The 20,702-nt window shown below is 45.8% G+C and overlaps 9 non-coding genes across 9 annotated transcripts; all 9 read left to right on the top strand.

Annotated features, from left to right (window-relative positions):
- Positions 1–1,299: 1,299 nt before the first annotated feature.
- Positions 1,300–1,490, top strand: LOC130300984 (U2 spliceosomal RNA). The gene has a single exon (XR_008851708.1). It is a non-coding gene; the product is annotated as a U2 spliceosomal RNA (small nuclear RNA).
- Positions 1,491–3,582: 2,092 nt separating this feature from the next.
- Positions 3,583–3,773, top strand: LOC130300983 (U2 spliceosomal RNA). The gene has a single exon (XR_008851707.1). It is a non-coding gene; the product is annotated as a U2 spliceosomal RNA (small nuclear RNA).
- A 2,087-nt stretch (positions 3,774–5,860) lies between these two features.
- LOC130301023 (U2 spliceosomal RNA) lies at positions 5,861–6,051 on the top strand. The gene has a single exon (XR_008851747.1). It is a non-coding gene; the product is annotated as a U2 spliceosomal RNA (small nuclear RNA).
- A 2,092-nt stretch (positions 6,052–8,143) lies between these two features.
- Positions 8,144–8,334, top strand: LOC130300982 (U2 spliceosomal RNA). Its single transcript, XR_008851706.1, has one exon. It is a non-coding gene; the product is annotated as a U2 spliceosomal RNA (small nuclear RNA).
- Positions 8,335–10,420: 2,086 nt separating this feature from the next.
- On the top strand, positions 10,421–10,611 carry LOC130301027 (U2 spliceosomal RNA). Its single transcript, XR_008851750.1, has one exon. It is a non-coding gene; the product is annotated as a U2 spliceosomal RNA (small nuclear RNA).
- Positions 10,612–12,701: 2,090 nt separating this feature from the next.
- LOC130301022 (U2 spliceosomal RNA) lies at positions 12,702–12,892 on the top strand. The gene has a single exon (XR_008851746.1). It is a non-coding gene; the product is annotated as a U2 spliceosomal RNA (small nuclear RNA).
- A 2,096-nt stretch (positions 12,893–14,988) lies between these two features.
- Positions 14,989–15,179, top strand: LOC130301016 (U2 spliceosomal RNA). Its single transcript, XR_008851740.1, has one exon. It is a non-coding gene; the product is annotated as a U2 spliceosomal RNA (small nuclear RNA).
- Positions 15,180–17,261: 2,082 nt separating this feature from the next.
- Positions 17,262–17,452, top strand: LOC130301005 (U2 spliceosomal RNA). Its single transcript, XR_008851728.1, has one exon. It is a non-coding gene; the product is annotated as a U2 spliceosomal RNA (small nuclear RNA).
- A 2,092-nt stretch (positions 17,453–19,544) lies between these two features.
- On the top strand, positions 19,545–19,735 carry LOC130300993 (U2 spliceosomal RNA). The gene has a single exon (XR_008851716.1). It is a non-coding gene; the product is annotated as a U2 spliceosomal RNA (small nuclear RNA).
- Positions 19,736–20,702: the final 967 nt, after the last annotated feature.

The raw sequence follows: 20,702 nt of genomic DNA, 5'->3' as shown, positions 1-20,702 counted from the left end.
GCGACTTGTCTGTCGCTGAACAGTCGCTTTTTATGTATTCAGCACCTATGTATAATGTTGTAAAAATGCTCTAGAAGCTAAAGTCGCAGAAATGTCACACATATTTGGCCTGCAACTTTCTGTGCGACAAATTCAGACAGGAAAAATCAGTATAAATCCTTAGAAAATTATCCCCCAGTGTCTCCATCTGCTGGCGGTATTGAATAAGCATTGCTGCACTGATGGGGTATGCATTAGACGAAAAAAAAGAAGAAAAAGAAGAATAATACGCCCAGAAAAGAGGCGAAAAGGAGAAAAACGTAAAAAAACGTGAAAAAAAAGTAAGAGGAAGAGAAGGGAAAAAAAGGTGGAAATGGGTTTAAAAGTGATTTCGGCGGAGAAATATATATATATATATATATATATATATATATATATATATATATACGCGCACACACACACATATATATAAACGTATTCTCCGTTGAGATATTGCAGCCGCTGCTGTGTCCAGGCCCAGGAGCCTTAGCACTGTGCTGTGATGTCACTCAATACCACTGACATCACTAGGTGTAAACAACATCTCTCCTTTGCTGTGTATGTGACTATGGAGCTGTTTGGTGATGTCGTCTATTATGGCCTTCATAGAAGCAACAGGAGATTGTTGCATCCATCTAGAACCCTCAGAACTACAGTGCTATGATGTCACTCACTTCCACAGGCCTTGCAGAGTGTAAACAACAACAACCCAGCTTTGTTGTGTATGTAACCATAGGGATTTGTGATGTCACCTAGAACCTTCACAGCAGCGACAGCTTTATGAGGAGCATCAGCACTGCTCTGCCTGAGCAGAACCATCACCGCCATAGGTTGTCAAATAACCCGGATTTAACCCACACAGGTAAGTCCAATGGGGTGCAGGCATGTCCTCTATGCTTACAGCTTCCCGTGGGTGTTGGTTTGATACCGTTTGGGGACAGCCAAGGAGGCATCTGCAGGCAACAAAGGTAGGTGTGTGCTTGTGTGTGTGTTTCCTATGCAGATCCTAAGCCCAGTGTCACATGCAAGTAGGAGGAGTAAGAAGGGTTCCTGGCAAATCCGGGTTATGGATTGCATTTAAAAAGGCCCCGTGGGAGTGCAATGGGCCCCTGTCTTGCTGCTTAGCAATAATGGTATGGGTTTAGGTTCTGCTGTGTGTACTGGTGGTTGACTGCCCCCCAGCCCAGAGTGTGCATGGAAAATTGTCTGGCAGCCTCCCTGACAGCAAGCAGTGATAGTGCCCATGAAGGGGACCTTGTTGGGCCCGCCCCTTTCACGGTTATCGCTTCTCGGCCTTTTGGCTAAGATCAAGTGTAGTATCTGTTCTTATCAGTTTAATATCTGATACGTCCCCTATCTGGGGACCATATATTAAATGGATTTTTGAGAACGGGGGCCGATTTCGAAGCTTGCTTCCGTCGCCCTATGCATTGACCCGATATGGCAGTATCTTCGGGTACAGTGCACCACCCCCTTACAGGGTTAAAAAGAAAGATTCCTACTTTCATTGCTACCTGCTTGCTGGCTAGCCAGCTAGCCAGCCCTGTGGGCCTTGCTGCTGCAGCCAAAAAACAAAAGGTGGTGCTGCTGCTGCTGCTTCTGCTGCTTCTGCTTGTGTCTGGCCGCTGTTGGAGCGTCCAGGCACAGGACTTCTGCTGCTGCTGACTAAATGGCCTCCTTAATTGGATCATTTGAGTAGCCAGCACACCTGTGCAGGTAGGGCATGACATGATAGGCAGCTGCCTTGATAGCGGGTGGGTGCTGAATGTTCCTAATTGACAAAATAAGATTAATGCTTATGAAGAAATATAAAATCTCATCCCTTCCCCAATATCGCGCCACACCCCTACCCCTTAATTCCCTGGTTGAACTTGATGGACATATGTCTTTTTTCGACCGTACTAACTATGTAACTATGTAACATAACATGGGGGGGGGGGGGGGGGGGTCTCCTGGCTGTTCACACAGGTGTGTCATTGCTGTACATTGACCATGCATTGCTTCTGTGGTATTGCAAAGGCAAAGACAAATGCTTCCAGCCATCCATTGCACTAATGGATTGGTCATCAGCTGGCTGTCTATGTCCCGCATCAATATAGACCAAAGTACAGAGGGTTAGGCTATGCTATTGTGCACCTACCTGATGCATCAGAAGGTGCGAGGCCCTTGCTAAATTCTGTGCACAGACTTTGAGATCTATACTTTAGACTGTATCTAAACCTGCTCCAACATGGACTGACATTCTGGCCTACTTTCAGCCGATGCGACTTGTCTGTCGCTGAACAGTCGCTTTTTATGTATTCAGCACCTATGTATAATGTTGTAAAAATGCTCTAGAAGCTAAAGTCGCAGAAATGTCACACATATTTGGCCTGCAACTTTCTGTGCGACAAATTCAGACAGGAAAAATCAGTATAAATCCTTAGAAAATTATCCCCCAGTGTCTCCATCTGCTGGCGGTATTGAATAAGCATTGCTGCACTGATGGGGTATGCATTAGACGAAAAAAAAGAAGAAAAAGAAGAATAATACGCCCAGAAAAGAGGCGAAAAGGAGAAAAACGTAAAAAAACGTGAAAAAAAAGTAAGAGGAAGAGAAGGGAAAAAAAGGTGGAAATGGGTTTAAAAGTGATTTCGGCAGAGAAATATATATATATATATATATATATATATATATATATATATATATATACGCGCACACACACACATATATATAAACGTATTCTCCGTTGAGATATTGCAGCCGCTGCTGTGTCCAGGCCCAGGAGCCTTAGCACTGTGCTGTGATGTCACTCAATACCACTGACATCACTAGGTGTAAACAACTCTCTCCCTTTGCTGTGTATGTGACTATGGAGCTGTTTGTGATGTCGTCTATTATGGCCTTCATAGAAGCAACAGGAGATTGTTGCATCCATCTAGAACCCTCAGAACTACAGTGCTATGATGTCACTCACTTCCACAGGCCTTGCAGAGTGTAAACAACAACAACCCAGCTTTGTTGTGTATGTAACCATAGGGATTTGTGATGTCACCTAGAACCTTCACAGCAGCGACAGCTTTATGAGGAGCATCAGCACTGCTCTGCCTGAGCAGAACCATCACCGCCATAGGTTGTCAAATAACCCGGATTTAACCCACACAGGTAAGTCCAATGGGGTGCAGGCATGTCCTCTATGCTTACAGCTTCCCGTGGGTGTTGGTTTGATACCGTTTGGGGACAGCCAAGGAGGCATCTGCAGGCAACAAAGGTAGGTGTGTGCTTGTGTGTGTGTTTCCTATGCAGATCCTAAGCCCAGTGTCACATGCAAGTAGGAGGAGTAAGAAGGGTTCCTGGCAAATCCGGGTTATGGATTGCATTTAAAAAGGCCCCGTGGGAGTGCAATGGGCCCCTGTCTTGCTGCTTAGCAATAATGGTATGGGTTTAGGTTCTGCTGTGTGTACTGGTGGTTGACTGCCCCCCAGCCCAGAGTGTGCATGGAAAATTGTCTGGCAGCCTCCCTGACAGCAAGCAGTGATAGGTGCCCATGAAGGGGACCTTGTTGGGCCCGCCCCTTTCCCGGTTATCGCTTCTCGGCCTTTTGGCTAAGATCAAGTGTAGTATCTGTTCTTATCAGTTTAATATCTGATACGTCCCCTATCTGGGGACCATATATTAAATGGATTTTTGAGAACGGGGGCCGATTTCGAAGCTTGCTTCCGTCGCCCTATGCATTGACCCGATATGGCAGTATCTTCGGGTACAGTGCACCACCCCCCTTACAGGGTTAAAAAGAAAGATTCCTACTTTCATTGCTACCTGCTTGCTGGCTAGCCAGCTAGCCAGCCCTGTGGGCCTTGCTGCTGCTGCTGCAGCCAAAAAACAAAAGGTGGTGCTGCTGCTGCTTCTGCTGCTTCTGCTTCTGCTTGTGTCTGGCCGCTGTTGGAGCGTCCAGGCACAGGACTTCTGCTGCTGCTGACTAAATGGCCTCCTTAATTGGATCATTTGAGTAGCCAGCACACCTGTGCAGGTAGGGCATGACATGATAGGCAGCTGCCTTGATAGCGGGTGGGTGCTGAATGTTCCTAATTGACAAAATAAGATTAATGCTTATGAAGAAATATAAAATCTCATCCCTTCCCCAATATCGCGCCACACCCCTACCCCTTAATTGCCCTGGTTGAACTTGATGGACATATGTCTTTTTTCGACCGTACTAACTGTAACTATGTAACATAACATGGGGGGGGTCTCCTGGCTGTTCACACAGGTGTGTCATTTGCTGTACATTGACCATGCATTGCTTCTGTGGTATTGCAAAGGCAAAGACAAATGCTTCCAGCCATCCATTGCACTAATGGATTGGTCATCAGCTGGCTGTCTATGTCCCGCATCAATATAGACCAAAGTACAGAGGGTTAGGCTATGCTATTGTGCACCTACCTGATGCATCAGAAGGTGCGAGGCCCTTGCTAAATTCTGTGCACAGACTTTGAGATCTATACTTTAGACTGTATCTAAACCTGCTCCAACATGGACTGACATTCTGGCCTACTTTCAGCCGATGCGACTTGTCTGTCGCTGAACAGTCGCTTTTTATGTATTCAGCACCTATGTATAATGTTGTAAAAATGCTCTAGAAGCTAAAGTCGCAGAAATGTCACACATATTTGGCCTGCAACTTTCTGTGCGACAAATTCAGACAGGAAAAATCAGTATAAATCCTTAGAAAATTATCCCCCAGTGTCTCCATCTGCTGGCGGTATTGAATAAGCATTGCTGCACTGATGGGGTATGCATTAGACGAAAAAAAAGAAGAAAAAGAAGAATAATACGCCCAGAAAAGAGGCGAAAAGGAGAAAAACGTAAAAAAACGTGAAAAAAAAGTAAGAGGAAGAGAAGGGAAAAAAAGGTGGAAATGGGTTTAAAAGTGATTTCGGCGGAGAAATATATATATATATATATATATATATATATATATATATATATACGCGCACACACACACATATATATAAACGTATTCTCCGTTGAGATATTGCAGCCGCTGCTGTGTCCAGGCCCAGGAGCCTTAGCACTGTGCTGTGATGTCACTCAATACCACTGACATCACTAGGTGTAAACAACATCTCTCCTTTGCTGTGTATGTGACTATGGAGCTGTTTGGTGATGTCGTCTATTATGGCCTTCATAGAAGCAACAGGAGATTGTTGCATCCATCTAGAACCCTCAGAACTACAGTGCTATGATGTCACTCACTTCCACAGGCCTTGCAGAGTGTAAACAACAACAACCCAGCTTTGTTGTGTATGTAACCATAGGGATTTGTGATGTCACCTAGAACCTTCACAGCAGCGACAGCTTTATGAGGAGCATCAGCACTGCTCTGCCTGAGCAGAACCATCACCGCCATAGGTTGTCAAATAACCCGGATTTAACCCACACAGGTAAGTCCAATGGGGTGCAGGCATGTCCTCTATGCTTACAGCTTCCCGTGGGTGTTGGTTTGATACCGTTTGGGGACAGCCAAGGAGGCATCTGCAGGCAACAAAGGTAGGTGTGTGCTTGTGTGTGTGTTTCCTATGCAGATCCTAAGCCCAGTGTCACATGCAAGTAGGAGGAGTAAGAAGGGTTCCTGGCAAATCCGGGTTATGGATTGCATTTAAAAAGGCCCCGTGGGAGTGCAATGGGCCCCTGTCTTGCTGCTTAGCAATAATGGTATGGGTTTAGGTTCTGCTGTGTGTACTGGTGGTTGACTGCCCCCCAGCCCAGAGTGTGCATGGAAAATTGTCTGGCAGCCTCCCTGACAGCAAGCAGTGATAGTGCCCATGAAGGGGACCTTGTTGGGCCCGCCCCTTTCACGGTTATCGCTTCTCGGCCTTTTGGCTAAGATCAAGTGTAGTATCTGTTCTTATCAGTTTAATATCTGATACGTCCCCTATCTGGGGACCATATATTAAATGGATTTTTGAGAACGGGGGCCGATTTCGAAGCTTGCTTCCGTCGCCCTATGCATTGACCTGATATGGCAGTATCTTCGGGTACAGTGCACCACCCCCTTACAGGGTTAAAAAGAAAGATTCCTACTTTCATTGCTACCTGCTTGCTGGCTAGCCAGCTAGCCAGCCCTGTGGGCCTTGCTGCTGCTGCTGCAGCCAAAAAACAAAAGGTGGTGCTGCTGCTGCTTCTGCTGCTTCTGCTTCTGCTTGTGTCTGGCCGCTGTTGGAGCGTCCAGGCACAGGACTTCTGCTGCTGCTGACTAAATGGCCTCCTTAATTGGATCATTTGAGTAGCCAGCACACCTGTGCAGGTAGGGCATGACATGATAGGCAGCTGCCTTGATAGCGGGTGGGTGCTGAATGTTCCTAATTGACAAAATAAGATTAATGCTTATGAAGAAATATAAAATCTCATCCCTTCCCCAATATCGCGCCACACCCCTACCCCTTAATTCCCTGGTTGAACTTGATGGACATATGTCTTTTTTCGACCGTACTAACTATGTAACTATGTAACATAACATGGGGGGGGTCTCCTGGCTGTTCACACAGGTGTGTCATTGCTGTACATTGACCATGCATTGCTTCTGTGGTATTGCAAAGGCAAAGACAAATGCTTCCAGCCATCCATTGCACTAATGGATTGGTCATCAGCTGGCTGTCTATGTCCCGCATCAATATAGACCAAAGTACAGAGGGTTAGGCTATGCTATTGTGCACCTACCTGATGCATCAGAAGGTGCGAGGCCCTTGCTAAATTCTGTGCACAGACTTTGAGATCTATACTTTAGACTGTATCTAAACCTGCTCCAACATGGACTGACATTCTGGCCTACTTTCAGCCGATGCGACTTGTCTGTCGCTGAACAGTCGCTTTTTATGTATTCAGCACCTATGTATAATGTTGTAAAAATGCTCTAGAAGCTAAAGTCGCAGAAATGTCACACATATTTGGCCTGCAACTTTCTGTGCGACAAATTCAGACAGGAAAAATCAGTATAAATCCTTAGAAAATTATCCCCCAGTGTCTCCATCTGCTGGCGGTATTGAATAAGCATTGCTGCACTGATGGGGTATGCATTAGACGAAAAAAAAGAAGAAAAAGAAGAATAATACGCCCAGAAAAGAGGCGAAAAGGAGAAAAACGTAAAAAAACGTGAAAAAAAAGTAAGAGGAAGAGAAGGGAAAAAAAGGTGGAAATGGGTTTAAAAGTGATTTCGGCGGAGAAATATATATATATATATATATATATATATATATATATATATATATATATACGCGCACACACACACATATATATAAACGTATTCTCCGTTGAGATATTGCAGCCGCTGCTGTGTCCAGGCCCAGGAGCCTTAGCACTGTGCTGTGATGTCACTCAATACCACTGACATCACTAGGTGTAAACAACATCTCTCCTTTGCTGTGTATGTGACTATGGAGCTGTTTGGTGATGTCGTCTATTATGGCCTTCATAGAAGCAACAGGAGATTGTTGCATCCATCTAGAACCCTCAGAACTACAGTGCTATGATGTCACTCACTTCCACAGGCCTTGCAGAGTGTAAACAACAACAACCCAGCTTTGTTGTGTATGTAACCATAGGGATTTGTGATGTCACCTAGAACCTTCACAGCAGCGACAGCTTTATGAGGAGCATCAGCACTGCTCTGCCTGAGCAGAACCATCACCGCCATAGGTTGTCAAATAACCCGGATTTAACCCACACAGGTAAGTCCAATGGGGTGCAGGCATGTCCTCTATGCTTACAGCTTCCCGTGGGTGTTGGTTTGATACCGTTTGGGGACAGCCAAGGAGGCATCTGCAGGCAACAAAGGTAGGTGTGTGCTTGTGTGTGTGTTTCCTATGCAGATCCTAAGCCCAGTGTCACATGCAAGTAGGAGGAGTAAGAAGGGTTCCTGGCAAATCCGGGTTATGGATTGCATTTAAAAAGGCCCCGTGGGAGTGCAATGGGCCCCTGTCTTGCTGCTTAGCAATAATGGTATGGGTTTAGGTTCTGCTGTGTGTACTGGTGGTTGACTGCCCCCCAGCCCAGAGTGTGCATGGAAAATTGTCTGGCAGCCTCCCTGACAGCAAGCAGTGATAGTGCCCATGAAGGGGACCTTGTTGGGCCCGCCCCTTTCACGGTTATCGCTTCTCGGCCTTTTGGCTAAGATCAAGTGTAGTATCTGTTCTTATCAGTTTAATATCTGATACGTCCCCTATCTGGGGACCATATATTAAATGGATTTTTGAGAACGGGGGCCGATTTCGAAGCTTGCTTCCGTCGCCCTATGCATTGACCCGATATGGCAGTATCTTCGGGTACAGTGCACCACCCCCTTACAGGGTTAAAAAGAAAGATTCCTACTTTCATTGCTACCTGCTTGCTGGCTAGCCAGCTAGCCAGCCCTGTGGGCCTTGCTGCTGCTGCTGCAGCCAAAAAACAAAAGGTGGTGCTGCTGCTGCTTCTGCTGCTTCTGCTTCTGCTTGTGTCTGGCCGCTGTTGGAGCGTCCAGGCACAGGACTTCTGCTGCTGCTGACTAAATGGCCTCCTTAATTGGATCATTTGAGTAGCCAGCACACCTGTGCAGGTAGGGCATGACATGATAGGCAGCTGCCTTGATAGCGGGTGGGTGCTGAATGTTCCTAATTGACAAAATAAGATTAATGCTTATGAAGAAATATAAAATCTCATCCCTTCCCCAATATCGCGCCACACCCCTACCCCTTAATTCCCTGGTTGAACTTGATGGACATATGTCTTTTTTCGACCGTACTAACTATGTAACTATGTAACATAACATGGGGGGGGTCTCCTGGCTGTTCACACAGGTGTGTCATTGCTGTACATTGACCATGCATTGCTTCTGTGGTATTGCAAAGGCAAAGACAAATGCTTCCAGCCATCCATTGCACTAATGGATTGGTCATCAGCTGGCTGTCTATGTCCCGCATCAATATAGACCAAAGTACAGAGGGTTAGGCTATGCTATTGTGCACCTACCTGATGCATCAGAAGGTGCGAGGCCCTTGCTAAATTCTGTGCACAGACTTTGAGATCTATACTTTAGACTGTATCTAAACCTGCTCCAACATGGACTGACATTCTGGCCTACTTTCAGCCGATGCGACTTGTCTGTCGCTGAACAGTCGCTTTTTATGTATTCAGCACCTATGTATAATGTTGTAAAAATGCTCTAGAAGCTAAAGTCGCAGAAATGTCACACATATTTGGCCTGCAACTTTCTGTGCGACAAATTCAGACAGGAAAAATCAGTATAAATCCTTAGAAAATTATCCCCCAGTGTCTCCATCTGCTGGCGGTATTGAATAAGCATTGCTGCACTGATGGGGTATGCATTAGACGAAAAAAAAGAAGAAAAAGAAGAATAATACGCCCAGAAAAGAGGCGAAAAGGAGAAAAACGTAAAAAAACGTGAAAAAAAAGTAAGAGGAAGAGAAGGGAAAAAAAGGTGGAAATGGGTTTAAAAGTGATTTCGGCGGAGAAATATATATATATATATATATATATATATATATATATATATATACGCGCACACACACACATATATATAAACGTATTCTCCGTTGAGATATTGCAGCCGCTGCTGTGTCCAGGCCCAGGAGCCTTAGCACTGTGCTGTGATGTCACTCAATACCACTGACATCACTAGGTGTAAACAACATCTCTCCTTTGCTGTGTATGTGACTATGGAGCTGTTTGGTGATGTCGTCTATTATGGCCTTCATAGAAGCAACAGGAGATTGTTGCATCCATCTAGAACCCTCAGAACTACAGTGCTATGATGTCACTCACTTCCACAGGCCTTGCAGAGTGTAAACAACAACAACCCAGCTTTGTTGTGTATGTAACCATAGGGATTTGTGATGTCACCTAGAACCTTCACAGCAGCGACAGCTTTATGAGGAGCATCAGCACTGCTCTGCCTGAGCAGAACCATCACCGCCATAGGTTGTCAAATAACCCGGATTTAACCCACACAGGTAAGTCCAATGGGGTGCAGGCATGTCCTCTATGCTTACAGCTTCCCGTGGGTGTTGGTTTGATACCGTTTGGGGACAGCCAAGGAGGCATCTGCAGGCAACAAAGGTAGGTGTGTGCTTGTGTGTGTGTTTCCTATGCAGATCCTAAGCCCAGTGTCACATGCAAGTAGGAGGAGTAAGAAGGGTTCCTGGCAAATCCGGGTTATGGATTGCATTTAAAAAGGCCCCGTGGGAGTGCAATGGGCCCCTGTCTTGCTGCTTAGCAATAATGGTATGGGTTTAGGTTCTGCTGTGTGTACTGGTGGTTGACTGCCCCCCAGCCCAGAGTGTGCATGGAAAATTGTCTGGCAGCCTCCCTGACGGCAAGCAGTGATAGTGCCCATGAAGGGGACCTTGTTGGGCCCGCCCCTTTCACGGTTATCGCTTCTCGGCCTTTTGGCTAAGATCAAGTGTAGTATCTGTTCTTATCAGTTTAATATCTGATACGTCCCCTATCTGGGGACCATATATTAAATGGATTTTTGAGAACGGGGGCCGATTTCGAAGCTTGCTTCCGTCGCCCTATGCATTGACCCGATATGGCAGTATCTTCGGGTACAGTGCACCACCCCCTTACAGGGTTAAAAAGAAAGATTCCTACTTTCATTGCTACCTGCTTGCTGGCTAGCCAGCTAGCCAGCCCTGTGGGCCTTGCTGCTGCTGCTGCAGCCAAAAAACAAAAGGTGGTGCTGCTGCTGCTTCTGCTGCTTCTGCTTCTGCTTGTGTCTGGCCGCTGTTGGAGCGTCCAGGCACAGGACTTCTGCTGCTGCTGACTAAATGGCCTCCTTAATTGGATCATTTGAGTAGCCAGCACACCTGTGCAGGTAGGGCATGACATGATAGGCAGCTGCCTTGATAGCGGGTGGGTGCTGAATGTTCCTAATTGACAAAATAAGATTAATGCTTATGAAGAAATATAAAATCTCATCCCTTCCCCAATATCGCGCCACACCCCTACCCCTTAATTCCCTGGTTGAACTTGATGGACATATGTCTTTTTTCGACCGTACTAACTATGTAACTATGTAACATAACATGGGGGGGGTCTCCTGGCTGTTCACACAGGTGTGTCATTGCTGTACATTGACCATGCATTGCTTCTGTGGTATTGCAAAGGCAAAGACAAATGCTTCCAGCCATCCATTGCACTAATGGATTGGTCATCAGCTGGCTGTCTATGTCCCGCATCAATATAGACCAAAGTACAGAGGGTTAGGCTATGCTATTGTGCACCTACCTGATGCATCAGAAGGTGCGAGGCCCTTGCTAAATTCTGTGCACAGACTTTGAGATCTATACTTTAGACTGTATCTAAACCTGCTCCAACATGGACTGACATTCTGGCCTACTTTCAGCCGATGCGACTTGTCTGTCGCTGAACAGTCGCTTTTTATGTATTCAGCACCTATGTATAATGTTGTAAAAATGCTCTAGAAGCTAAAGTCGCAGAAATGTCACACATATTTGGCCTGCAACTTTCTGTGCGACAAATTCAGACAGGAAAAATCAGTATAAATCCTTAGAAAATTATCCCCCAGTGTCTCCATCTGCTGGCGGTATTGAATAAGCATTGCTGCACTGATGGGGTATGCATTAGACGAAAAAAAAGAAGAAAAAGAAGAATAATACGCCCAGAAAAGAGGCGAAAAGGAGAAAAACGTAAAAAAACGTGAAAAAAAAGTAAGAGGAAGAGAAGGGAAAAAAAGGTGGAAATGGGTTTAAAAGTGATTTCGGCGGAGAAATATATATATATATATATATATATATATATATATATATATATATATACGCGCACACACACACATATATATAAACGTATTCTCCGTTGAGATATTGCAGCCGCTGCTGTGTCCAGGCCCAGGAGCCTTAGCACTGTGCTGTGATGTCACTCAATACCACTGACATCACTAGGTGTAAACAACATCTCTCCTTTGCTGTGTATGTGACTATGGAGCTGTTTGGTGATGTCGTCTATTATGGCCTTCATAGAAGCAACAGGAGATTGTTGCATCCATCTAGAACCCTCAGAACTACAGTGCTATGATGTCACTCACTTCCACAGGCCTTGCAGAGTGTAAACAACAACAACCCAGCTTTGTTGTGTATGTAACCATAGGGATTTGTGATGTCACCTAGAACCTTCACAGCAGCGACAGCTTTATGAGGAGCATCAGCACTGCTCTGCCTGAGCAGAACCATCACCGCCATAGGTTGTCAAATAACCCGGATTTAACCCACACAGGTAAGTCCAATGGGGTGCAGGCATGTCCTCTATGCTTACAGCTTCCCGTGGGTGTTGGTTTGATACCGTTTGGGGACAGCCAAGGAGGCATCTGCAGGCAACAAAGGTAGGTGTGTGCTTGTGTGTGTGTTTCCTATGCAGATCCTAAGCCCAGTGTCACATGCAAGTAGGAGGAGTAAGAAGGGTTCCTGGCAAATCCGGGTTATGGATTGCATTTAAAAAGGCCCCGTGGGAGTGCAATGGGCCCCTGTCTTGCTGCTTAGCAATAATGGTATGGGTTTAGGTTCTGCTGTGTGTACTGGTGGTTGACTGCCCCCCAGCCCAGAGTGTGCATGGAAAATTGTCTGGCAGCCTCCCTGACAGCAAGCAGTGATAGTGCCCATGAAGGGGACCTTGTTGGGCCCGCCCCTTTCACGGTTATCGCTTCTCGGCCTTTTGGCTAAGATCAAGTGTAGTATCTGTTCTTATCAGTTTAATATCTGATACGTCCCCTATCTGGGGACCATATATTAAATGGATTTTTGAGAACGGGGGCCGATTTCGAAGCTTGCTTCCGTCGCCCTATGCATTGACCCGATATGACAGTATCTTCGGGTACAGTGCACCACCCCCTTACAGGGTTAAAAAGAAAGATTCCTACTTTCATTGCTACCTGCTTGCTGGCTAGCCAGCTAGCCAGCCCTGTGGGCCTTGCTGCTGCTGCTGCAGCCAAAAAACAAAAGGTGGTGCTGCTGCTGCTTCTGCTGCTTCTGCTTCTGCTTGTGTCTGGCCGCTGTTGGAGCGTCCAGGCACAGGACTTCTGCTGCTGCTGACTAAATGGCCTCCTTAATTGGATCATTTGAGTAGCCAGCACACCTGTGCAGGTAGGGCATGACATGATAGGCAGCTGCCTTGATAGCGGGTGGGTGCTGAATGTTCCTAATTGACAAAATAAGATTAATGCTTATGAAGAAATATAAAATCTCATCCCTTCCCCAATATCGCGCCACACCCCTACCCCTTAATTCCCTGGTTGAACTTGATGGACATATGTCTTTTTTCGACCGTACTAACTATGTAACTATGTAACATAACATGGGGGGGGTCTCCTGGCTGTTCACACAGGTGTGTCATTGCTGTACATTGACCATGCATTGCTTCTGTGGTATTGCAAAGGCAAAGACAAATGCTTCCAGCCATCCATTGCACTAATGGATTGGTCATCAGCTGGCTGTCTATGTCCCGCATCAATATAGACCAAAGTACAGAGGGTTAGGCTATGCTATTGTGCACCTACCTGATGCATCAGAAGGTGCGAGGCCCTTGCTAAATTCTGTGCACAGACTTTGAGATCTATACTTTAGACTGTATCTAAACCTGCTCCAACATGGACTGACATTCTGGCCTACTTTCAGCCGATGCGACTTGTCTGTCGCTGAACAGTCGCTTTTTATGTATTCAGCACCTATGTATAATGTTGTAAAAATGCTCTAGAAGCTAAAGTCGCAGAAATGTCACACATATTTGGCCTGCAACTTTCTGTGCGACAAATTCAGACAGGAAAAATCAGTATAAATCCTTAGAAAATTATCCCCCAGTGTCTCCATCTGCTGGCGGTATTGAATAAGCATTGCTGCACTGATGGGGTATGCATTAGACGAAAAAAAAGAAGAAAAAGAAGAATAATACGCCCAGAAAAGAGGCGAAAAGGAGAAAAACGTAAAAAAACGTGAAAAAAAAGTAAGAGGAAGAGAAGGGAAAAAAAGGTGGAAATGGGTTTAAAAGTGATTTCGGCGGAGAAATATATATATATATATATATATATATATATATATATATATATATATATATATACGCGCACACACACACATATATATAAACGTATTCTCCGTTGAGATATTGCAGCCGCTGCTGTGTCCAGGCCCAGGAGCCTTAGCACTGTGCTGTGATGTCACTCAATACCACTGACATCACTAGGTGTAAACAACATCTCTCCTTTGCTGTGTATGTGACTATGGAGCTGTTTGGTGATGTCGTCTATTATGGCCTTCATAGAAGCAACAGGAGATTGTTGCATCCATCTAGAACCCTCAGAACTACAGTGCTATGATGTCACTCACTTCCACAGGCCTTGCAGAGTGTAAACAACAACAACCCAGCTTTGTTGTGTATGTAACCATAGGGATTTGTGATGTCACCTAGAACCTTCACAGCAGCGACAGCTTTATGAGGAGCATCAGCACTGCTCTGCCTGAGCAGAACCATCACCGCCATAGGTTGTCAAATAACCCGGATTTAACCCACACAGGTAAGTCCAATGGGGTGCAGGCATGTCCTCTATGCTTACAGCTTCCCGTGGGTGTTGGTTTGATACCGTTTGGGGACAGCCAAGGAGGCATCTGCAGGCAACAAAGGTAGGTGTGTGCTTGTGTGTGTGTTTCCTATGCAGATCCTAAGCCCAGTGTCACATGCAAGTAGGAGGAGTAAGAAGGGTTCCTGGCAAATCCGGGTTATGGATTGCATTTAAAAAGGCCCCGTGGGAGTGCAATGGGCCCCTGTCTTGCTGCTTAGCAATAATGGTATGGGTTTAGGTTCTGCTGTGTGTACTGGTGGTTGACTGCCCCCCAGCCCAGAGTGTGCATGGAAAATTGTCTGGCAGCCTCCCTGACAGCAAGCAGTGATAGTGCCCATGAAGGGGACCTTGTTGGGCCCGCCCCTTTCACGGTTATCGCTTCTCGGCCTTTTGGCTAAGATCAAGTGTAGTATCTGTTCTTATCAGTTTAATATCTGATACGTCCCCTATCTGGGGACCATATATTAAATGGATTTTTGAGAACGGGGGCCGATTTCGAAGCTTGCTTCCGTCGCCCTATGCATTGACCCGATATGGCAGTATCTTCGGGTACAGTGCACCACCCCCTTACAGGGTTAAAAAGAAAGATTCCTACTTTCATTGCTACCTGCTTGCTGGCTAGCCAGCTAGCCAGCCCTGTGGGCCTTGCTGCTGCTGCTGCAGCCAAAAAACAAAAGGTGGTGCTGCTGCTGCTTCTGCTGCTTCTGCTTCTGCTTGTGTCTGGCCGCTGTTGGAGCGTCCAGGCACAGGACTTCTGCTGCTGCTGACTAAATGGCCTCCTTAATTGGATCATTTGAGTAGCCAGCACACCTGTGCAGGTAGGGCATGACATGATAGGCAGCTGCCTTGATAGCGGGTGGGTGCTGAATGTTCCTAATTGACAAAATAAGATTAATGCTTATGAAGAAATATAAAATCTCATCCCTTCCCCAATATCGCGCCACACCCCTACCCCTTAATTCCCTGGTTGAACTTGATGGACATATGTCTTTTTTCGACCGTACTAACTATGTAACTATGTAACATAACATGGGGGGGGTCTCCTGGCTGTTCACACAGGTGTGTCATTGCTGTACATTGACCATGCATTGCTTCTGTGGTATTGCAAAGGCAAAGACAAATGCTTCCAGCCATCCATTGCACTAATGGATTGGTCATCAGCTGGCTGTCTATGTCCCGCATCAATATAGACCAAAGTACAGAGGGTTAGGCTATGCTATTGTGCACCTACCTGATGCATCAGAAGGTGCGAGGCCCTTGCTAAATTCTGTGCACAGACTTTGAGATCTATACTTTAGACTGTATCTAAACCTGCTCCAACATGGACTGACATTCTGGCCTACTTTCAGCCGATGCGACTTGTCTGTCGCTGAACAGTCGCTTTTTATGTATTCAGCACCTATGTATAATGTTGTAAAAATGCTCTAGAAGCTAAAGTCGCAGAAATGTCACACATATTTGGCCTGCAACTTTCTGTGCGACAAATTCAGACAGGAAAAATCAGTATAAATCCTTAGAAAATTATCCCCCAGTGTCTCCATCTGCTGGCGGTATTGAATAAGCATTGCTGCACTGATGGGGTATGCATTAGACGAAAAAAAAGAAGAAAAAGAAGAATAATACGCCCAGAAAAGAGGCGAAAAGGAGAAAAACGTAAAAAAACGTGAAAAAAAAGTAAGAGGAAGAGAAGGGAAAAAAAGGTGGAAATGGGTTTAAAAGTGATTTCGGCGGAGAAATATATATATATATATATATATATATATATATATATATACGCGCACACACACACATATATATAAACGTATTCTCCGTTGAGATATTGCAGCCACTGCTGTGTCCAGGCCCAGGAGCCTTAGCACTGTGCTGTGATGTCACTCAATACCACTGACATCACTAGGTGTAAACAACATCTCTCCTTTGCTGTGTATGTGACTATGGAGCTGTTTGGTGATGTCGTCTATTATGGCCTTCATAGAAGCAACAGGAGATTGTTGCATCCATCTAGAACCCTCAGAACTACAGTGCTATGATGTCACTCACTTCCACAGGCCTTGCAGAGTGTAAACAACAACAACCCAGCTTTGTTGTGTATGTAACCATAGGGATTTGTGATGTCACCTAGAACCTTCACAGCAGCGACAGCTTTATGAGGAGCATCAGCACTGCTCTGCCTGAGCAGAACCATCACCGCCATAGGTTGTCAAATAACCCGGATTTAACCCACACAGGTAAGTCCAATGGGGTGCAGGCATGTCCTCTATGCTTACAGCTTCCCGTGGGTGTTGGTTTGATACCGTTTGGGGACAGCCAAGGAGGCATCTGCAGGCAACAAAGGTAGGTGTGTGCTTGTGTGTGTGTTTCCTATGCAGATCCTAAGCCCAGTGTCACATGCAAGTAGGAGGAGTAAGAAGGGTTCCTGGCAAATCCGGGTTATGGATTGCATTTAAAAAGGCCCCGTGGGAGTGCAATGGGCCCCTGTCTTGCTGCTTAGCAATAATGGTATGGGTTTAGGTTCTGCTGTGTGTACTGGTGGTTGACTGCCCCCCAGCCCAGAGTGTGCATGGAAAATTGTCTGGCAGCCTCCCTGACAGCAAGCAGTGATAGTGCCCATGAAGGGGACCTTGTTGGGCCCGCCCCTTTCACGGTTATCGCTTCTCGGCCTTTTGGCTAAGATCAAGTGTAGTATCTGTTCTTATCAGTTTAATATCTGATACGTCCCCTATCTGGGGACCATATATTAAATGGATTTTTGAGAACGGGGGCCGATTTCGAAGCTTGCTTCCGTCGCCCTATGCATTGACCCGATATGGCAGTATCTTCGGGTACAGTGCACCACCCCCTTACAGGGTTAAAAAGAAAGATTCCTACTTTCATTGCTACCTGCTTGCTGGCTAGCCAGCTAGCCAGCCCTGTGGGCCTTGCTGCTGCTGCTGCAGCCAAAAAACAAAAGGTGGTGCTGCTGCTGCTTCTGCTGCTTCTGCTTCTGCTTGTGTCTGGCCGCTGTTGGAGCGTCCAGGCACAGGACTTCTGCTGCTGCTGACTAAATGGCCTCCTTAATTGGATCATTTGAGTAGCCAGCACACCTGTGCAGGTAGGGCATGACATGATAGGCAGCTGCCTTGATAGCGGGTGGGTGCTGAATGTTCCTAATTGACAAAATAAGATTAATGCTTATGAAGAAATATAAAATCTCATCCCTTCCCCAATATCGCGCCACACCCCTACCCCTTAATTCCCTGGTTGAACTTGATGGACATATGTCTTTTTTCGACCGTACTAACTATGTAACTATGTAACATAACATGGGGGGGGTCTCCTGGCTGTTCACACAGGTGTGTCATTGCTGTACATTGACCATGCATTGCTTCTGTGGTATTGCAAAGGCAAAGACAAATGCTTCCAGCCATCCATTGCACTAATGGATTGGTCATCAGCTGGCTGTCTATGTCCCGCATCAATATAGACCAAAGTACAGAGGGTTAGGCTATGCTATTGTGCACCTACCTGATGCATCAGAAGGTGCGAGGCCCTTGCTAAATTCTGTGCACAGACTTTGAGATCTATACTTCAGACTGTATCTAAACCTGCTCCAACATGGACTGACATTCTGGCCTACTTTCAGCCGATGCGACTTGTCTGTCGCTGAACAGTCGCTTTTTATGTATTCAGCACCTATGTATAATGTTGTAAAAATGCTCTAGAAGCTAAAGTCGCAGAAATGTCACACATATTTGGCCTGCAACTTTCTGTGCGACAAATTCAGACAGGAAAAATCAGTATAAATCCTTAGAAAATTATCCCCCAGTGTCTCCATCTGCTGGCGGTATTGAATAAGCATTGCTGCACTGATGGGGTATGCATTAGACGAAAAAAAAGAAGAAAAAGAAGAATAATACGCCCAGAAAAGAGGCGAAAAGGAGAAAAACGTAAAAAAACGTGAAAAAAAAGTAAGAGGAAGAGAAGGGAAAAAAAGGTGGAAATGGGTTTAAAAGTGATTTCGGCGGAGAAATATATATATATATATATATATATATATATATATATATATATATATATACGCGCACACACACACATATATATAAACGTATTCTCCGTTGAGATATTGCAGCCGCTGCTGTGTCCAGGCCCAGGAGCCTTAGCACTGTGCTGTGATGTCACTCAATACCACTGACATCACTAGGTGTAAACAACATCTCTCCTTTGCTGTGTATGTGACTATGGAGCTGTTTGGTGATGTCGTCTATTATGGCCTTCATAGAAGCAACAGGAGATTGTTGCATCCATCTAGAACCCTCAGAACTACAGTGCTATGATGTCACTCACTTCCACAGGCCTTGCAGAGTGTAAACAACAACAACCCAGCTTTGTTGTGTATGTAACCATAGGGATTTGTGATGTCACCTAGAACCTTCACAGCAGCGACAGCTTTATGAGGAGCATCAGCACTGCTCTGCCTGAGCAGAACCATCACCGCCATAGGTTGTCAAATAACCCGGATTTAACCCACACAGGTAAGTCCAATGGGGTGCAGGCATGTCCTCTATGCTTACAGCTTCCCGTGGGTGTTGGTTTGATACCGTTTGGGGACAGCCAAGGAGGCATCTGCAGGCAACAAAGGTAGGTGTGTGCTTGTGTGTGTGTTTCCTATGCAGATCCTAAGCCCAGTGTCACATGCAAGTAGGAGGAGTAAGAAGGGTTCCTGGCAAATCCGGGTTATGGATTGCATTTAAAAAGGCCCCGTGGGAGTGCAATGGGCCCCTGTCTTGCTGCTTAGCAATAATGGTATGGGTTTAGGTTCTGCTGTGTGTACTGGTGGTTGACTGCCCCCCAGCCCAGAGTGTGCATGGAAAATTGTCTGGCAGCCTCCCTGACAGCAAGCAGTGATAGTGCCCATGAAGGGGACCTTGTTGGGCCCGCCCCTTTCACGGTTATCGCTTCTCGGCCTTTTGGCTAAGATCAAGTGTAGTATCTGTTCTTATCAGTTTAATATCTGATACGTCCCCTATCTGGGGACCATATATTAAATGGATTTTTGAGAACGGGGGCCGATTTCGAAGCTTGCTTCCGTCGCCCTATGCATTGACCCGATATGGCAGTATCTTCGGGTACAGTGCACCACCCCCTTACAGGGTTAAAAAGAAAGATTCCTACTTTCATTGCTACCTGCTTGCTGGCTAGCCAGCTAGCCAGCCCTGTGGGCCTTGCTGCTGCTGCTGCTGCAGCCAAAAAACAAAAGGTGGTGCTGCTGCTGCTTCTGCTGCTTCTGCTTCTGCTTGTGTCTGGCCGCTGTTGGAGCGTCCAGGCACAGGACTTCTGCTGCTGCTGACTAAATGGCCTCCTTAATTGGATCATTTGAGTAGCCAGCACACCTGTGCAGGTAGGGCATGACATGATAGGCAGCTGCCTTGATAGCGGGTGGGTGCTGAATGTTCCTAATTGACAAAATAAGATTAATGCTTATGAAGAAATATAAAATCTCATCCCTTCCCCAATATCGCGCCACACCCCTACCCCTTAATTCCCTGGTTGAACTTGATGGACATATGTCTTTTTTCGACCGTACTAACTATGTAACTATGTAACATAACATGGGGGGGGTCTCCTGGCTGTTCACACAGGTGTGTCATTGCTGTACATTGACCATGCATTGCTTCTGTGGTATTGCAAAGGCAAAGACAAATGCTTCCAGCCATCCATTGCACTAATGGATTGGTCATCAGCTGGCTGTCTATGTCCCGCATCAATATAGACCAAAGTACAGAGGGTTAGGCTATGCTATTGTGCACCTACCTGATGCATCAGAAGGTGCGAGGCCCTTGCTAAATTCTGTGCACAGACTTTGAGATCTATACTTTAGACTGTATCTAAACCTGCTCCAACATGGACTGACATTCTGGCCTACTTTCAGCCGATGCGACTTGTCTGTCGCTGAACAGTCGCTTTTTATGTATTCAGCACCTATGTATAATGTTGTAAAAATGCTCTAGAAGCTAAAGTCGCAGAAATGTCACACATATTTGGCCTGCAACTTTCTGTGCGACAAATTCAGACAGGAAAAATCAGTATAAATCCTTAGAAAATTATCCCC

Source organism: Hyla sarda, unplaced genomic scaffold, assembly GCF_029499605.1.
Source record: "Hyla sarda isolate aHylSar1 unplaced genomic scaffold, aHylSar1.hap1 scaffold_1107, whole genome shotgun sequence".
NCBI classification, from domain to species: domain Eukaryota; kingdom Metazoa; phylum Chordata; class Amphibia; order Anura; family Hylidae; genus Hyla; species Hyla sarda.
This window is presented reverse-complemented; position numbering and strand designations above follow the sequence as displayed.